Genomic DNA, 12,240 nt, shown 5'->3' with positions numbered 1-12,240 from the left:
GGTGAATGGATAAATCAAGAATGGTACATCCATGTGATGGAATATTACCTAGCAATAAAAAGGAATGCTTGACAGACACTTACCGTGACACGGATGATTTGCAAAACCACTATGCTGGCTGAAAGGAGGTAAGTATAAAACTCCATGTATCCGAAATGTCCAGAAAAGGAAAATCTATAGAGACAGATATTAGATTAGTGGTCACCTGGGGCTCAGTATAGGAACAGGGGTTAACTGTGAGTAGGCACTAGGGATCTTCCTGAGGTGGCAAAAGTGTTCTGAAGCTCATTGTGGTGACAGTTGCACGACTCAGTAAATTTACTAAAAAGCACTGGACTGTATACTTAAAATGAGTACGCTTTACAGAATATAAATTATGCCTTAATAAAAGTGTTTACGGAAGAGATGAGAAGAAAGCCTGGAACCTGCCACAAGCTGGCAGTTTCTCAGCATGTTCGACACAGGGGTCCCACAGGACCTAGCAGGTCCCCTCTGGGCATACACGCCCGGGAAAAATAAGAACACCCGTTGATGCCAAAGTCGTACGTGAATGTTGAACACAGCAAAGGTGGAAATAACCCAATGTCACCCATGATCATAACTACGCTGGCCAGAGCCTTCTCCCCAGCTTCGCTTTAAGAGCGGCCTGGTTGGGGCGCCTGGGTGGCTTAGTCGGTTAAGCGTCCGACTTTCGCTTGGGTCATGATTTCGCAGTTCGTGGGTTCGAGCCCCGCGTCGGGCTCTGTGCNAAAAAAAAAAATTAAAAAAAAAAAAAAAAAAAAGAGCGGCCTGGTGGTTGACAGCCTGGCTGCCTCTGCCGGTTTCCAAGCCGGGCACCGCACCCACTGGTCAGCGGAGAACAGGGCGGGGCCTCTCTGCACGCTCCCACACCTGTCCTTGGCCACAGCACTTACTGAACCCACAATGTCATCGCCACTGTGTGATTATGGAAGCGATGGCGCTCCCTGCGCTGGAATGCAAGCTCCATTGGGCAGGACCAGGCCGGTGTCTGCTTACCACCAAGTCCCCATCTGCCTGGCACAGGGCCTCACAAGCTCTCAATAAATATTTATGAACGGAAGAAAAGAAGAAGGATGAGGAGAGGGAGGGGCGGAGGAAGGAGCCACGAGCGTCAGCCAGAACAGCCTTCCCAAGATAAATGTTATTGTTACACCCTGAACCCAGAGTCTTCAAGTCTTGGGCCTGGAAGCACTGGGGGAAATAAGAATTTTAATTATAATAAGGGGAAAGACCCACAAATTGGTACCACATTGCTCTGTTTCAGCTTTCTGTAGGGTAGCAGCTTAGGGGGGTGTCCAAATCACAGAAGGTATAACCGCTGATGGGTGTGACCCTGAATGTTGCCAGGCCCCCCTCTCAGACCTTTCCACATCTTACTTAACCCCTGCAACAAGCCTCTGAGACAGGTTCTATTATTCACCCATTTTCGAGATGAGAGGACTGAGGCCCGGAGGTGTTTCAGTAACTTACCAGAGGCCACAGTGCTAAGTAGCAGAGCCAGGTTTGGACTCACATGTAGTTTGACTCTGGAAACTGTGCCCTTAATTCCTATGTGATGCTTCCAGAAGAGGGAGAAATGTTTGGGAAATTCATGAGTGGTATTTCTTTTCTGACATTGTGGAGTCTGGGAGCCCATCATAAGAGAAACGGGCCTTCCCAAATAACGGGTGCTGGTATGGCTGGGCTGGAAGACCCTGTCATTCATTCATCAAGTGTTTACTGAGCACCTAACCCTGCTTCCGCACCGGCAAGGTGAGAATAATAACAGTGCCTTACAGGACAAGGCACTTGGAACACAGCCCGGCACACAGTAGGAGCTCCATAAGTGTTTATTGTATGGTTGTTGATGCGAAGCAGGCCCTGGCTGGGCTTTGGGAACAGAAAGCCACAGAAGACAGGCATCCCCCGAAGGGGCCTGCTGGCTCGCAGGAGAAACGGACAGATCAACTGTCACAACCCACTTGTTCTTTAGAAAACGAAAAAGTGCCTCCCTGACCAAAATATAAGATCTCGGCATCATTTACAACATAAAATGTGATCCTAGTTAAATAGGCACACACACAAATGGGTGCACGTAATAAGGTCCGAATCAGGCTGATAAACTGTATTCATGTTAACTGTCAATGCATTGTGTCTGCGTGAGTTCCCTGCTACGGTGCTAAGTTATGCTGATGTTACCTTGGGGAAAATTGGGGGAGGGCCATGTGGGTTTCTTCTGCATTATTTCCTACAACTGTGTATAAGTCTATGATTATCTTGAAATAAAAACTTTTTTTTTTTTTTTTCGTAGAAAGATCTCTTGGATCTTTCAAGAGAAGCGGATCTGTCATGCAGACGCTTTCTAGGACGTTTAATTCCGTAATATAGGCACATACATGCAGTTACGACTGTGCACACGAGATGGTGGATGTTAACCAAACTTACTGTGGTCTTCATTTGGCAACGTGTGTAAGTCAAGTTATTCTGCCGTACGCCTTGAACTTACACAGTGCTGTGTGCCCGTTCTATCTCAATAAAAGCACAAGGAGGAAAAATGCTGTCCTGAACATCTAGGTGCCTGGAATAATAAGAATGACTGCATCACTATTGGGTGCCGGGTGTGATTCATGTACATCACTTCCAATCTTCACCAGATGAGATTTCTTTTTTAATTCTTTTAACGTTTATTATTTTTGAGAGAGAGAGAGAGCACAAGCAGGGGCAGAGAGACAGGAAGGCACAGAATCCAAAACAGGCTTCAGGCTCTGAGCTGTCAGCACAGAGCCTGACCTGGGTCTCCAACCCACAGACTGTGAGATCACGACCTGAGCTAGAGTCGGCCGGTTAACCGACTGAGCCCCCCAGGAGCCCCAGCCACATGGGAATTTTTAATCTCTAAATTCAGCTGAGAGCTAAACTCTCTTCCCAACACAGGGGAAATGATGGTCTGGCTTTGTATCTGCCGGAAAGGGGCTGCCCGGTGGACACTGCTGAGAGCCACTTCTCCGCTCTGTATCCCCATCCTTCCAGAAATGTAAACAAGCGGAGAGGGCTGGGCTTGACAAAAGAAGATGAAGGGGCCTAGGGGGGCTGGTGATATGATGATAATGGTGACTTATGGAAAGTCAGAAAAATCAAAAGTTTCTAATGAGGGGTGCCTGGGTGGCTCAGTCAGTTAAGCATCTGACTTGGGCTCAGGCCGTGATCTCGAGGCTTGTGGATTCAAGCCCCTGCAACAGGCTCTGTGCTGATGGTGCAAAGGCTGCTTGAGATTCTCTCTCTCTGCCCCTTCTGCACTCGCACTCCCTCGCTCTCTTCCTCTCTCTCAAAATAAATAAATAAACTTTAAAAAAATCTCTAATAGGGAGAAAGGAGATTTTCAGGAGGATGGCCAAAAAGCCAAGCAGCGTGTGGCTTTTTTTGTGCTTGGTGGTGCAATCCTGCAAAAGGCAATAATATTTCATGGTCTAAATGGCAATCCTTCTCTCTGCTTCCAGGAGAGCGAGGTCACTCATCACCTGCTTTATGACCACGACTTCCAGGGCTAATCATCGGCATGACATAAGGCTCACCCAGTGGATGCAGCCGTCTCCAAGTGTTCTGTCCACATCAGGATTCAAAACAACACTTAAACATCAATAAGAGGGGTGCCTGGGCGGCTTGGTCGGTTAAGCGTCCGACTTCGGCTCGGGTCATGATCTCGCGGTCTGTGAGTTTGAGCCCTGCATCGGGCTCTGTGCTGACAGCCAGCTCAGAGCCTGGAGGCTGTTTCAGATTTTGTCTCTCTCTCTGCTCCTCCCTCACTCACACTCTGTCTCTCAAAAATAAATAAACATTAAAAATTTAAAAAGAAAAGAAAGACTGTACTGTGTCACTTCTGTCCTTTGGTAAGTGTGCAGGAAGGAGGTGGTGACATGTCACTGATGTCTGCAGGGCCCGGAGGCTCCCAAAAGCATGATATGAACTTGGTATAGGTTGGGAGCCGGGTCCTGGGAGCCGAGTTATCCTCAGGGGCAAGACTTCTGGGCCGTTCGGATCTGGACCCATGCGGCATTCCAGCAGCTCTTTCCCGGTCTTGGGACGTTCGAGGAAGGATTTTTTTCCCCATCTGTGACATGAAAGCAGCCTAAAGATGAGTCATTTTTATGAACCACAATGGAGCGTCATTGAAGGAATGTGCCATGTGTGGAAAAGTCTGGATGGAGACATTATAAATTTTTAAGCACAAGTGAGATCAACCCACAATCTCTTAGTGTAAAATACGGTTGGCTGCCCATCGCTCCATCTGCAAGCCGAGCTCACTGGCGAAAGGAAGCAGGCGCTCAGGCCCTCACCGCATTTCCGGAAGGCAGTAGAATACGCCATCTAATGAGAATGTGACATGAGGAAGATATATGAACACCTACTTAAGCCAGAGAGCCCATTCCAGCTGGTTCTCCATCTCTCCTCCCTAAAAACAACAGTAACTGTTTTCACCCCTCACCTCTTGCGAGGAAGGCGGAAGAGCGTGGTGACTCAGCCTGACCGTCAGGAGGGCTGGCTCTGGCCTTGGACGACCCCGGGCAAGGTACCTGGGCCTCACTTGCTTCCCATGGAAAACCCAGGTGATAATCATTATTCCTTGCTCCCTGGGCACCTGTGAGGAACCCAGCGTGGGTTCCCAGCGGGGGTGCCGGGCACATGCCGAGGGGTCCACACGAGATGTGTGTGTAATACAGTCCCCTGTTCGGGGCACTGTGCTCAGTCTGGCCTTCGCTATTCCATCCCATCTTCACGATACCACAGGAGGCAGGGGTTTTGTCCTGTTTTACAGGGGAAGAAACGGAGGGCTCGTGAGGTCAAGTGGCTTTGGCCACAGTTCTGCGGCCCCCAAGGGTCACCACCTGCGGTCACGACGCACCCCTGCCGGCTTCGTGCCTCCACTGACACGAACAGGCCTCCCCCCAGCCCCCTTTCCTTTCTCCATCTCTTTCCCCTCACAGAGGGTGCTTGTCTCCTTACCCTGGCTTCATTTATGTTAACACTAAAGCGGCTCTATCCCGGGCCCCCCACGAGGGGTCTCAGCCACAGGCTGGTCCCCAGGCCAGCCGCCCGCCTGCCCGCCCGCCCCAGCCTGCTCCAGCCCGGGCAGGGCTGGGCCTCCTCCCTGGGCCTCTTCTCTCCCATAACACAGCTACTAATTACTGCCCCGCAAACACACCACCGTGTCTCAGAACTGACCAGCAAATGAAAAGCTATCGCTCTCAGCCAGCCTCTCTGGGCCTCTCAGCCTCGTGGGCGAGCGGCCTTCCCTCAGCCGTCAGGATCACTTACAGAGGCAGGGCAGGACGGGAATCACTCCTATCGGCCAGGCACGCCGGGGGAGATGTGTTTCACGGAGACGAGTGGGGGGGGAAGTGTGTGTGTGTGAGTGTGTTGTGAAAACGGGAGTATATGGGAGTGTGTGTGTCATGTGAATTCGAGTATGTGAGAGCATGCGTGTGAGCGTACAGAGTGTGAGGGCAGGTGTGAGTAAAGGAGAGTGTGTATTTGTCTTTCCTGAGGCCCCCCCCCCAGTGCTGTGCTCAGGAATCTGAGATGGGGGGGCGAGCGGGGGCTCCTGCCACTACCTATTGCTGCTGGAAGGGTCCAGAACCACCTGAGACCCCAAAGCAGGAAGCATCTGCTTTCCCCCACAAAGTAGGCAGAGGAGAAGGAAGTGGAGCATTGGCTTCATTTGGCAAATGGAGAAACTGAGGAAAGGTAGGTAGACTGACACCCTGGCCTCTCTCCCCACACCCAGCATTGAGCACACCACGCCCAGCCCCCAGGCCTCCACGGGGCTGACAGCCCCACACCCCATGCGGCTGCTCCGCTCTGCGCCCTGGGGCAGGTCACTCAAGCCTCACTGACACTCTGGTTTTTCCTTTAGTCTCACTGGGACTGGCACCCACTGGGTACCAAGCCTGTATCCCCAGGACAGCCCTCTGCACAGGGGAGCTGGCAGATGAGCTACAGATGAAGGAACAAAGGGATTAAGTAACTGAGCTTTTATGGTGTCACGGGCGTGCAGTGACTGGGCTGAAGGGCAGACAGGATGAAGGCTTCCCCCTCATCTTACAACAGCCCCCCAGAAATGCGGTACCAGCGTGCGTGCCTACAGCCAATTTCCCTCTTTGAAAAGCTCAGTCTCATCCTCCGGAGGGCCCAACCCGCAACGCCAAAGTTAACCCCTTCGGTGATTCTGCCGGAGGTCTCCCGGGACCCGAGGGAATCACACCCATGTGTCCCACGGCCCCCAGGTGGCAGATTCCCCTTTGTCTTGCACACGTGCGTGCGCACACACACACACGTGTCCCCCGGCCTCTGTCCACAAGTGTGTGTGTGCTACATGAATTCTACTGGTCTGTTCAACAGGTTAAGGGAGGGCTTGGGTTCTGCTTCCAACCCAGATAAGAGAGCCAAAGAGAAACACGAATAAGCAGGTATGAACACAGTCCCCAAACATCCTCGAGATGGGGGGCGGGGGGCATGTGGAGGGATGGGCTGGGCAAGGGTTTGAGCAGGCAAGAGAAGATTCTCCGGGTGGGAGGGGCTGCTGGTCCCATCCAGTTCCACTTTACAAAATAACTCATCAAACTGGAAAACTCAGCAAGATCTCAGCACCACAGAGAGCCCTTCAAGCTGGAGCAGCTCTACAAAACCTTTTCCAGACTCATGAGCCCCGCAAAAGTCCAATTTTGCTTGCAAAGTTCCCCCCCACCCCGCCCTAACAGCACGCTCTAAAATTGTTCCCTCTTTCATTCCGTCCATCCCCCAGGCTCAAGCATTACTGCCTACAGCAAAGAACTTGAACTTGGGCTTGGACGTCTTGGGAGAGGGAACAAACCGGGAACCGCCTCAGGTTAGCAGACGTCCTTGCCCCTTGCCCCCCACGGCCCGCTGATTTTCCTTCTCCAGCTTCTGTCTTCTCTCAGACCCCATACCTGAGGCTGGTTTCACATGGAGCCTGGTGCCAGGACGCGCTCTAGCTGCCTCCGCACCCCACCTACACCCCAGCCCCCCAGAGCAAACGCAGAGCCAACAGCCGCCCGAAGCAGCCGCCTTGATTTACAGTCAAGCGTAAGCACTGCAAATTCTATTTTATTTCCCCAGAAACACATGAAAAACTTGGCGCTTTCATCTGCTGACACAAATCTTTTTTCTGTCTGTTTTTCTTTTTTTCCATCATTCCTCCCTCCCCAGTGCCCTGCCTCACCTCCTACCTCCGCCCCAGTCACCAGTACATGAAATGAAAGGCTGCAGATAAATGAGGAGGCAGGGAGATCGGACAAACTGACTCATCTAGAAAATCATTTTCCTTCTGAATCTGCATCTTCTGGGGAGCACACATCTGTTATCGTGTGTCAGGGCCAGGAGGAGGCATTCCCCGGCCCCTGACTTGTCTTTGCTGGGGACCCAGAGGGACCACCCACCGTAAGGTTTGGCCACGTTGGAGAATCCCTAGCCTCTGTGCCCGTCACCCTGAGGGGCTGGAGTCTCCGGTGGCGTCAGCCTGCCCGCTGAACCCTCTCCCTACTCCCAATTCCTCCCCGACCCGTTCTCCCGAAGCCCCTCCGGACCAGGTCAGACATGTTTGGTCACACCAGGTGGGAAAGTCTCCCTGACCGCCTCCCTCCCGTTCACACAGACTTGCTGAGGACAATCGCACCATTATCCACGGCACAGAAATGGTGGCATAGCAAGACCTCAGGCCTCAGAGGGCCACAGAATCCTTCCAAATCCTCTGTGAAAGTGTTCACCCTCTAACCAAGTTTTTGGATGTTGGAGTTTGTGCAGCGGTCGTGGTGGGGGTTGGGGGGGAGCATTTGGTAGCCCAATACTGCTTTTGAGTCTGGGGACAAGGTCATCAACTGACTTGAGGGGTATAGAAACCTGATTAGGAGGGATGCTTGGGGTCTCAGTCGATTAAGCGTCTGACTTCAGCTCAAGTCATGATCTCGCAGTTCATGGGTTCAAGGCTGCATCGGGGTCTGTGCTGACAGTTCGGAACCTGGAGCGTGCTTCGGATTCTGTGTCTCCCTCTCTCTCTCTCTCTCCACCCCTCTCCTGCTTGCACTCTGTCTATCTCTCTCTCAAGAATAAACAGGAAGGAAGGAAGGAAGGAACCTGATTAGGACATTTCACACATCAGAAGAACTCATCCCATGGACCAGGCCTGGTCAGCTGGTAAGTAGTTCACAGACCCACCATCTGTGACAGCATCAGTAGCGTTCAAAGGCTGAGGGTTGGGGGGGTGGGGGGAGAAGGGAAACTGTCAGGGAATAAAAATCTGGTGGGAATCTAAAGTGCTCCCCACCCCACCCCAGCATCCTCCTCAGGTCCACAAGAGAGACGAGCAATCTCCTCAAAGAGTTCTGGGGGTTTGATGATGGGGGTAATAATATCCAGGCTCTTTCAAAGTCACTTTTCTCCCTGGGAGCCCTAAGCATCTTCACAAAGACTGTCTTATCCGGAACAGTTCTATGAAAGTAGAAATTGAGGGGCGCCTGGGTGGCTCAGTCAGTTGAGCATCCGACTTCAGCTCAGGTCATGATCTCACAGTTTGTGGGTTTGAGCCCTGCATTGGGCTGACAGCTAGCTCAGAGCCTGGAGCCTGTCTTCAGATTCTGTGTCTCCCTCTCTTTCGCTCTCCTGCTCACACTGTCTCTCTCTCTCTCAAAAGATAAATAAAACATAAAAAAAATTAAAAATAAAAAAATTTTTTGAAAAGGTAGAAATTGATATAAATTGCATCATTGAGTTTTATAACAAAGTTGAGGCTCAGAGAGGTTAAGTCATTGGTCCCAAATCACACAGCATGATAAACAAAACAAACTAAAATGGACAATTTCTTAAAAGTGAAACATGTATCTAGCATGCAACCCAGCCATTCCACTCCTAGGTATTTACCCAAGAAAAGTGAAAGCATAAAGAGCTGTACGTAAATATTTAAAGTGACTTTCTTCATAATAGCCGAACACTAGAAACAATTCAAACGCCCACCAACAGGTGAATAGATAAACACATCGTGCTGTATCCCTACAGTGGAGTACTGCTTCGCAATAAAAAGAAACAAAACTACTGATACATGAACAATGTGGATAAATCTCAAAAACACTGTACTAAGTGAAAGAAGCCAGACTCAGAAAGAAAAGAAAAAAAAAAACAGTATATACTACAGGTTCCATTTATACAAAACCGTAGAAAATGCAAACTAATCAACAGGGATAGAAAGCAAATCAGAGGTGTCCTGGGGAGAAAAGGGCAGGGAGAAACTTCCAAAGGTTATGAAGATGTTCAGAATCTCAGTCGTGGTGATGGTTTAACGGATGCACTTTAAATATGTGTGTGGCCAAATTCATCAAACTGTACACTTTAAATACGTGTAGCTTATCATAGGCCAATTATATGTCCATAAAGCTGTAAAAAAAACATTAATGTACAAAGGAGAAGGAGGGACCAAGCAAAGAGGAAATAGAAGTCGGAAAATGAGGTGCTAGAAGTGAAGTTAGCGTGCAGAACATACAATCTGAGGCATGACCCGAATTTATTTCTGACTTTTCATTTTCTGGCAGTGAAATAAAAAAGGGAGGAAATGATTTTCACACAAGAAAACAATATCCACGAACTTAGAAATGAATCCATCGTTGGGGGAAAGCCCAGCAGTTTCCCTGTCCTGCGCACGTGAGGCGGCCGGTCTCACAACTTCCCTGAAGCGTACTAGGCACACCCGTCGTCGTCGGTGAGATTCCTCAAAGCCAGCTGTGTGCTGGTGCGTGTTTCACAACCGACTCCCGGGGCGGGCAGGCCTGATTTGTGGCGCTCCCCAATTTCTGTGGGATAAACACCTCCACCACAGCCAATGTCAAGTTACCCAAGGAAAGTCGAGGCGCACAGACCCAGGAAGGGCACAGCGTCGGGGCGCTGCGCCCACACAGACACAACCCACGTCAGTCACCTCGGAAGCATAGAAAACAGCAAACTGGGGGGAAATAATTAGGAAGGGGTGAGTTTCGAATACATTTTGTCCTTGTTTTTCATGTAATTTCATTGTGAGCTTATATAACTTAATTTTTAATGATGGTTTGCCCATAATATGCCTCAAGAATTAGATGTCAGGATCTGGCACTAGCCAGCGCCAGCATCAGCATGGCTACTGGGCACAAGCTAGGGGGTGTGACTGAGCCAAAGTCCCCATGCGTCCCAAGGTCCTGTGGTTGGCAGGAGACAGCCACCTAACAGACACAGATGTAGGTGGCAGTGCTCCCAGAAAGTCCCATGTCTTCTGCACATGAGACTCCTCCCCCAAAGTGGAAGGAGTCCTCTTAATAATAATCAGCATCATAATACCACAGATCAAATTGTGTGCCTCAGGGATTATTCTGAGGATACTGTGACTATGTAAGGTACGAAATGGAGGCCCAGAGACGTTGAGTAACTTCTCTGGGTCACACAGCCCCGTAAGTCATGGCCCCAGGATTTGAGCGGAGGAAGCACCTCTGCCAACTGGCCTCCCCCCACTTCCCACAGCCCTCCCCAGAACTGCACGCCCTGCTGCACACTGGTCCCACTCCCCAGGGCTGGCGGTCCCGGCCCATCCCCGCACTCCCCCTCCCTGCCGTGCCAGCCTGGTCCCCAGAACACTGCCTCCCCACTCTCCCTCCTCACCGGCTCGCTCTGGTCCAAGGCAAACCATGTTCTGGTGAAGTTACTAAGTGTCTTTTCTTGGAAAACACTGAGACCATGTCACTTCCCTTTTCTTAACTGTCCTTCCTTTTATGACACGGTGGCCATCTATTTTGGGCCCCAATGGTAATATCCTCAAGGGGCAAAATAAAACTGTTGCCACCCCGGGTGGTCCCAAGATTGAGAGAGGTACACTCAGCNTGGAGGAAACTGGCCTTTCCTGGGTTGACTTCCGGGAGGCTTCCCCAAGCATTCCAGAAAGAACCACCCTCACCCCCAGCCACCTCCCTGTCCACTTGCAAGTGATCTGGTGCTGTCACCCACTCTCTGGAGGACCCCTCGGGGGTCGTCTAAGGGCAGGGGTGACAGGCTGGCCGGGAGGGGCCCCTGCCGCTGGAAGCACAGATAAGCCTTGGGCCCCGGAAGGAGGGCGAGATGGGGGTGGCCCCGAGAGCTCGGCTCGGGAGCCTCTAGGCCCAGTGCTCAGGGCAAGAGGCAGAGAGAGGAAGTAAAGGGAGCCCTGATGCCAGGACCCGGCGTGCCCGGGCAAGGGGGCGGGGGCGCAAGGCCGCGCCTGTGGAAATCCCGGACAGAATCCACGGGGGGCCTTTCTGCCTCCCCTGACCTCGGGCTCCGGCTGAGTCCCCGTCCCTCCCTCTCGCGCCCTCACACATGCACACTCATACACACTCACGTACTCCCTTCCACACCCCCCATATTCCTCACACTCGTATGCACGCAGTCTCTCCCGGGCGCTCCTACACACGCGCGCACGCGCGCACGCACTCGCACGCCCCACGCCACAGCGGCCCCGGGAGCGGTCCTCCCCCACGGTGGCGGTGGCCCGGGTCCGGCCGCCCCGCCCCAGTCTGCTCCGGACTGGGGAGCTGGCCTTGGCGTTGCCCAGACTCAGAGCCGGCGCGGGTAACCCGACACTGGAGCAGACCTGATACTTGTAATCACTCGCCGGCGTCCCTGGCGCGGGAACAAAGCTCAGTTAACAGGGAACAGAGCTGGGGCCGGCTGGACCGGCCGCCACCCCGGATGCTTGAAACTGGTGACTAGTTAGGTCCGTAGAGAAACAACAGCAACGCGGCCTATATTCCGTGGAAGGAGAAGCCTGTTACCCATACTCACTCGTCCCAGAGGAGAGGGCAGGGCTCCCACCTGCCTCCCCGCAGCTGCATCCCAGCACCTTCCAGAAGGACTAAGTCACTCCCAAATTCAGCTACATCATCCCACTGGATCCTGGAGTGGCACCAAGAGCACCTACCCATTCTGCAGATGAGAAAACTGAGTATCAGTGAGGTCAGATGACTTATCCAGTGATTAGGCTCTAAGTGGTGGCCCAGAGTGGAGCCCAGGCAAGCTGACTCCCAAGGCTAAGCTGATGAAGGAAACAGTAGATACTCAGTGTTGGTGCGATGAATTTTTAAAGTTCCCTGAGTGATTCTGATGAACAGCTGGATTTGAATATATCCGTCCCAGATGGCCCATGTTCCTACCCAAAATTCCAGTGGATATTGGACTCCC

The 12,240-nt window shown here is 51.8% G+C and overlaps 2 long non-coding RNA genes across 3 annotated transcripts; both read left to right on the top strand.

Annotated features, from left to right (window-relative positions):
• Positions 1 to 6,065: 6,065 nt before the first annotated feature.
• On the top strand, positions 6,066 to 7,803 carry LOC144241318 (uncharacterized). Of its 2 annotated transcripts, XR_013338024.1 has the most exons (6): positions 6,066 to 6,128; positions 6,397 to 6,464; positions 6,800 to 6,883; positions 6,957 to 7,101; positions 7,225 to 7,460; positions 7,670 to 7,803. It is a non-coding gene; the product is annotated as an uncharacterized LOC144241318 (long non-coding RNA). The 2 variants fall into 2 exon arrangements; XR_013338023.1 differs by having other exon boundaries at positions 7,225 to 7,803.
• A 329-nt stretch (positions 7,804 to 8,132) lies between these two features.
• LOC144241329 (uncharacterized) lies at positions 8,133 to 10,061 on the top strand. Its single transcript, XR_013338031.1, has 2 exons — positions 8,133 to 8,208; positions 9,597 to 10,061. It is a non-coding gene; the product is annotated as an uncharacterized LOC144241329 (long non-coding RNA).
• The last annotated feature ends 2,179 nt before the right edge of the window (positions 10,062 to 12,240 follow it).

The sequence above is a fragment of the Crocuta crocuta genome, unplaced genomic scaffold, assembly GCF_008692635.1.
Source record: "Crocuta crocuta isolate KB4526 unplaced genomic scaffold, BGI_CrCroc_1.0 scaffold127, whole genome shotgun sequence".
Taxonomy (NCBI): Eukaryota; Metazoa; Chordata; class Mammalia; order Carnivora; family Hyaenidae; genus Crocuta; species Crocuta crocuta.
Note: the sequence above shows the minus strand (reverse complement) of the source record. Positions and strands in the feature narration are given on the sequence as shown.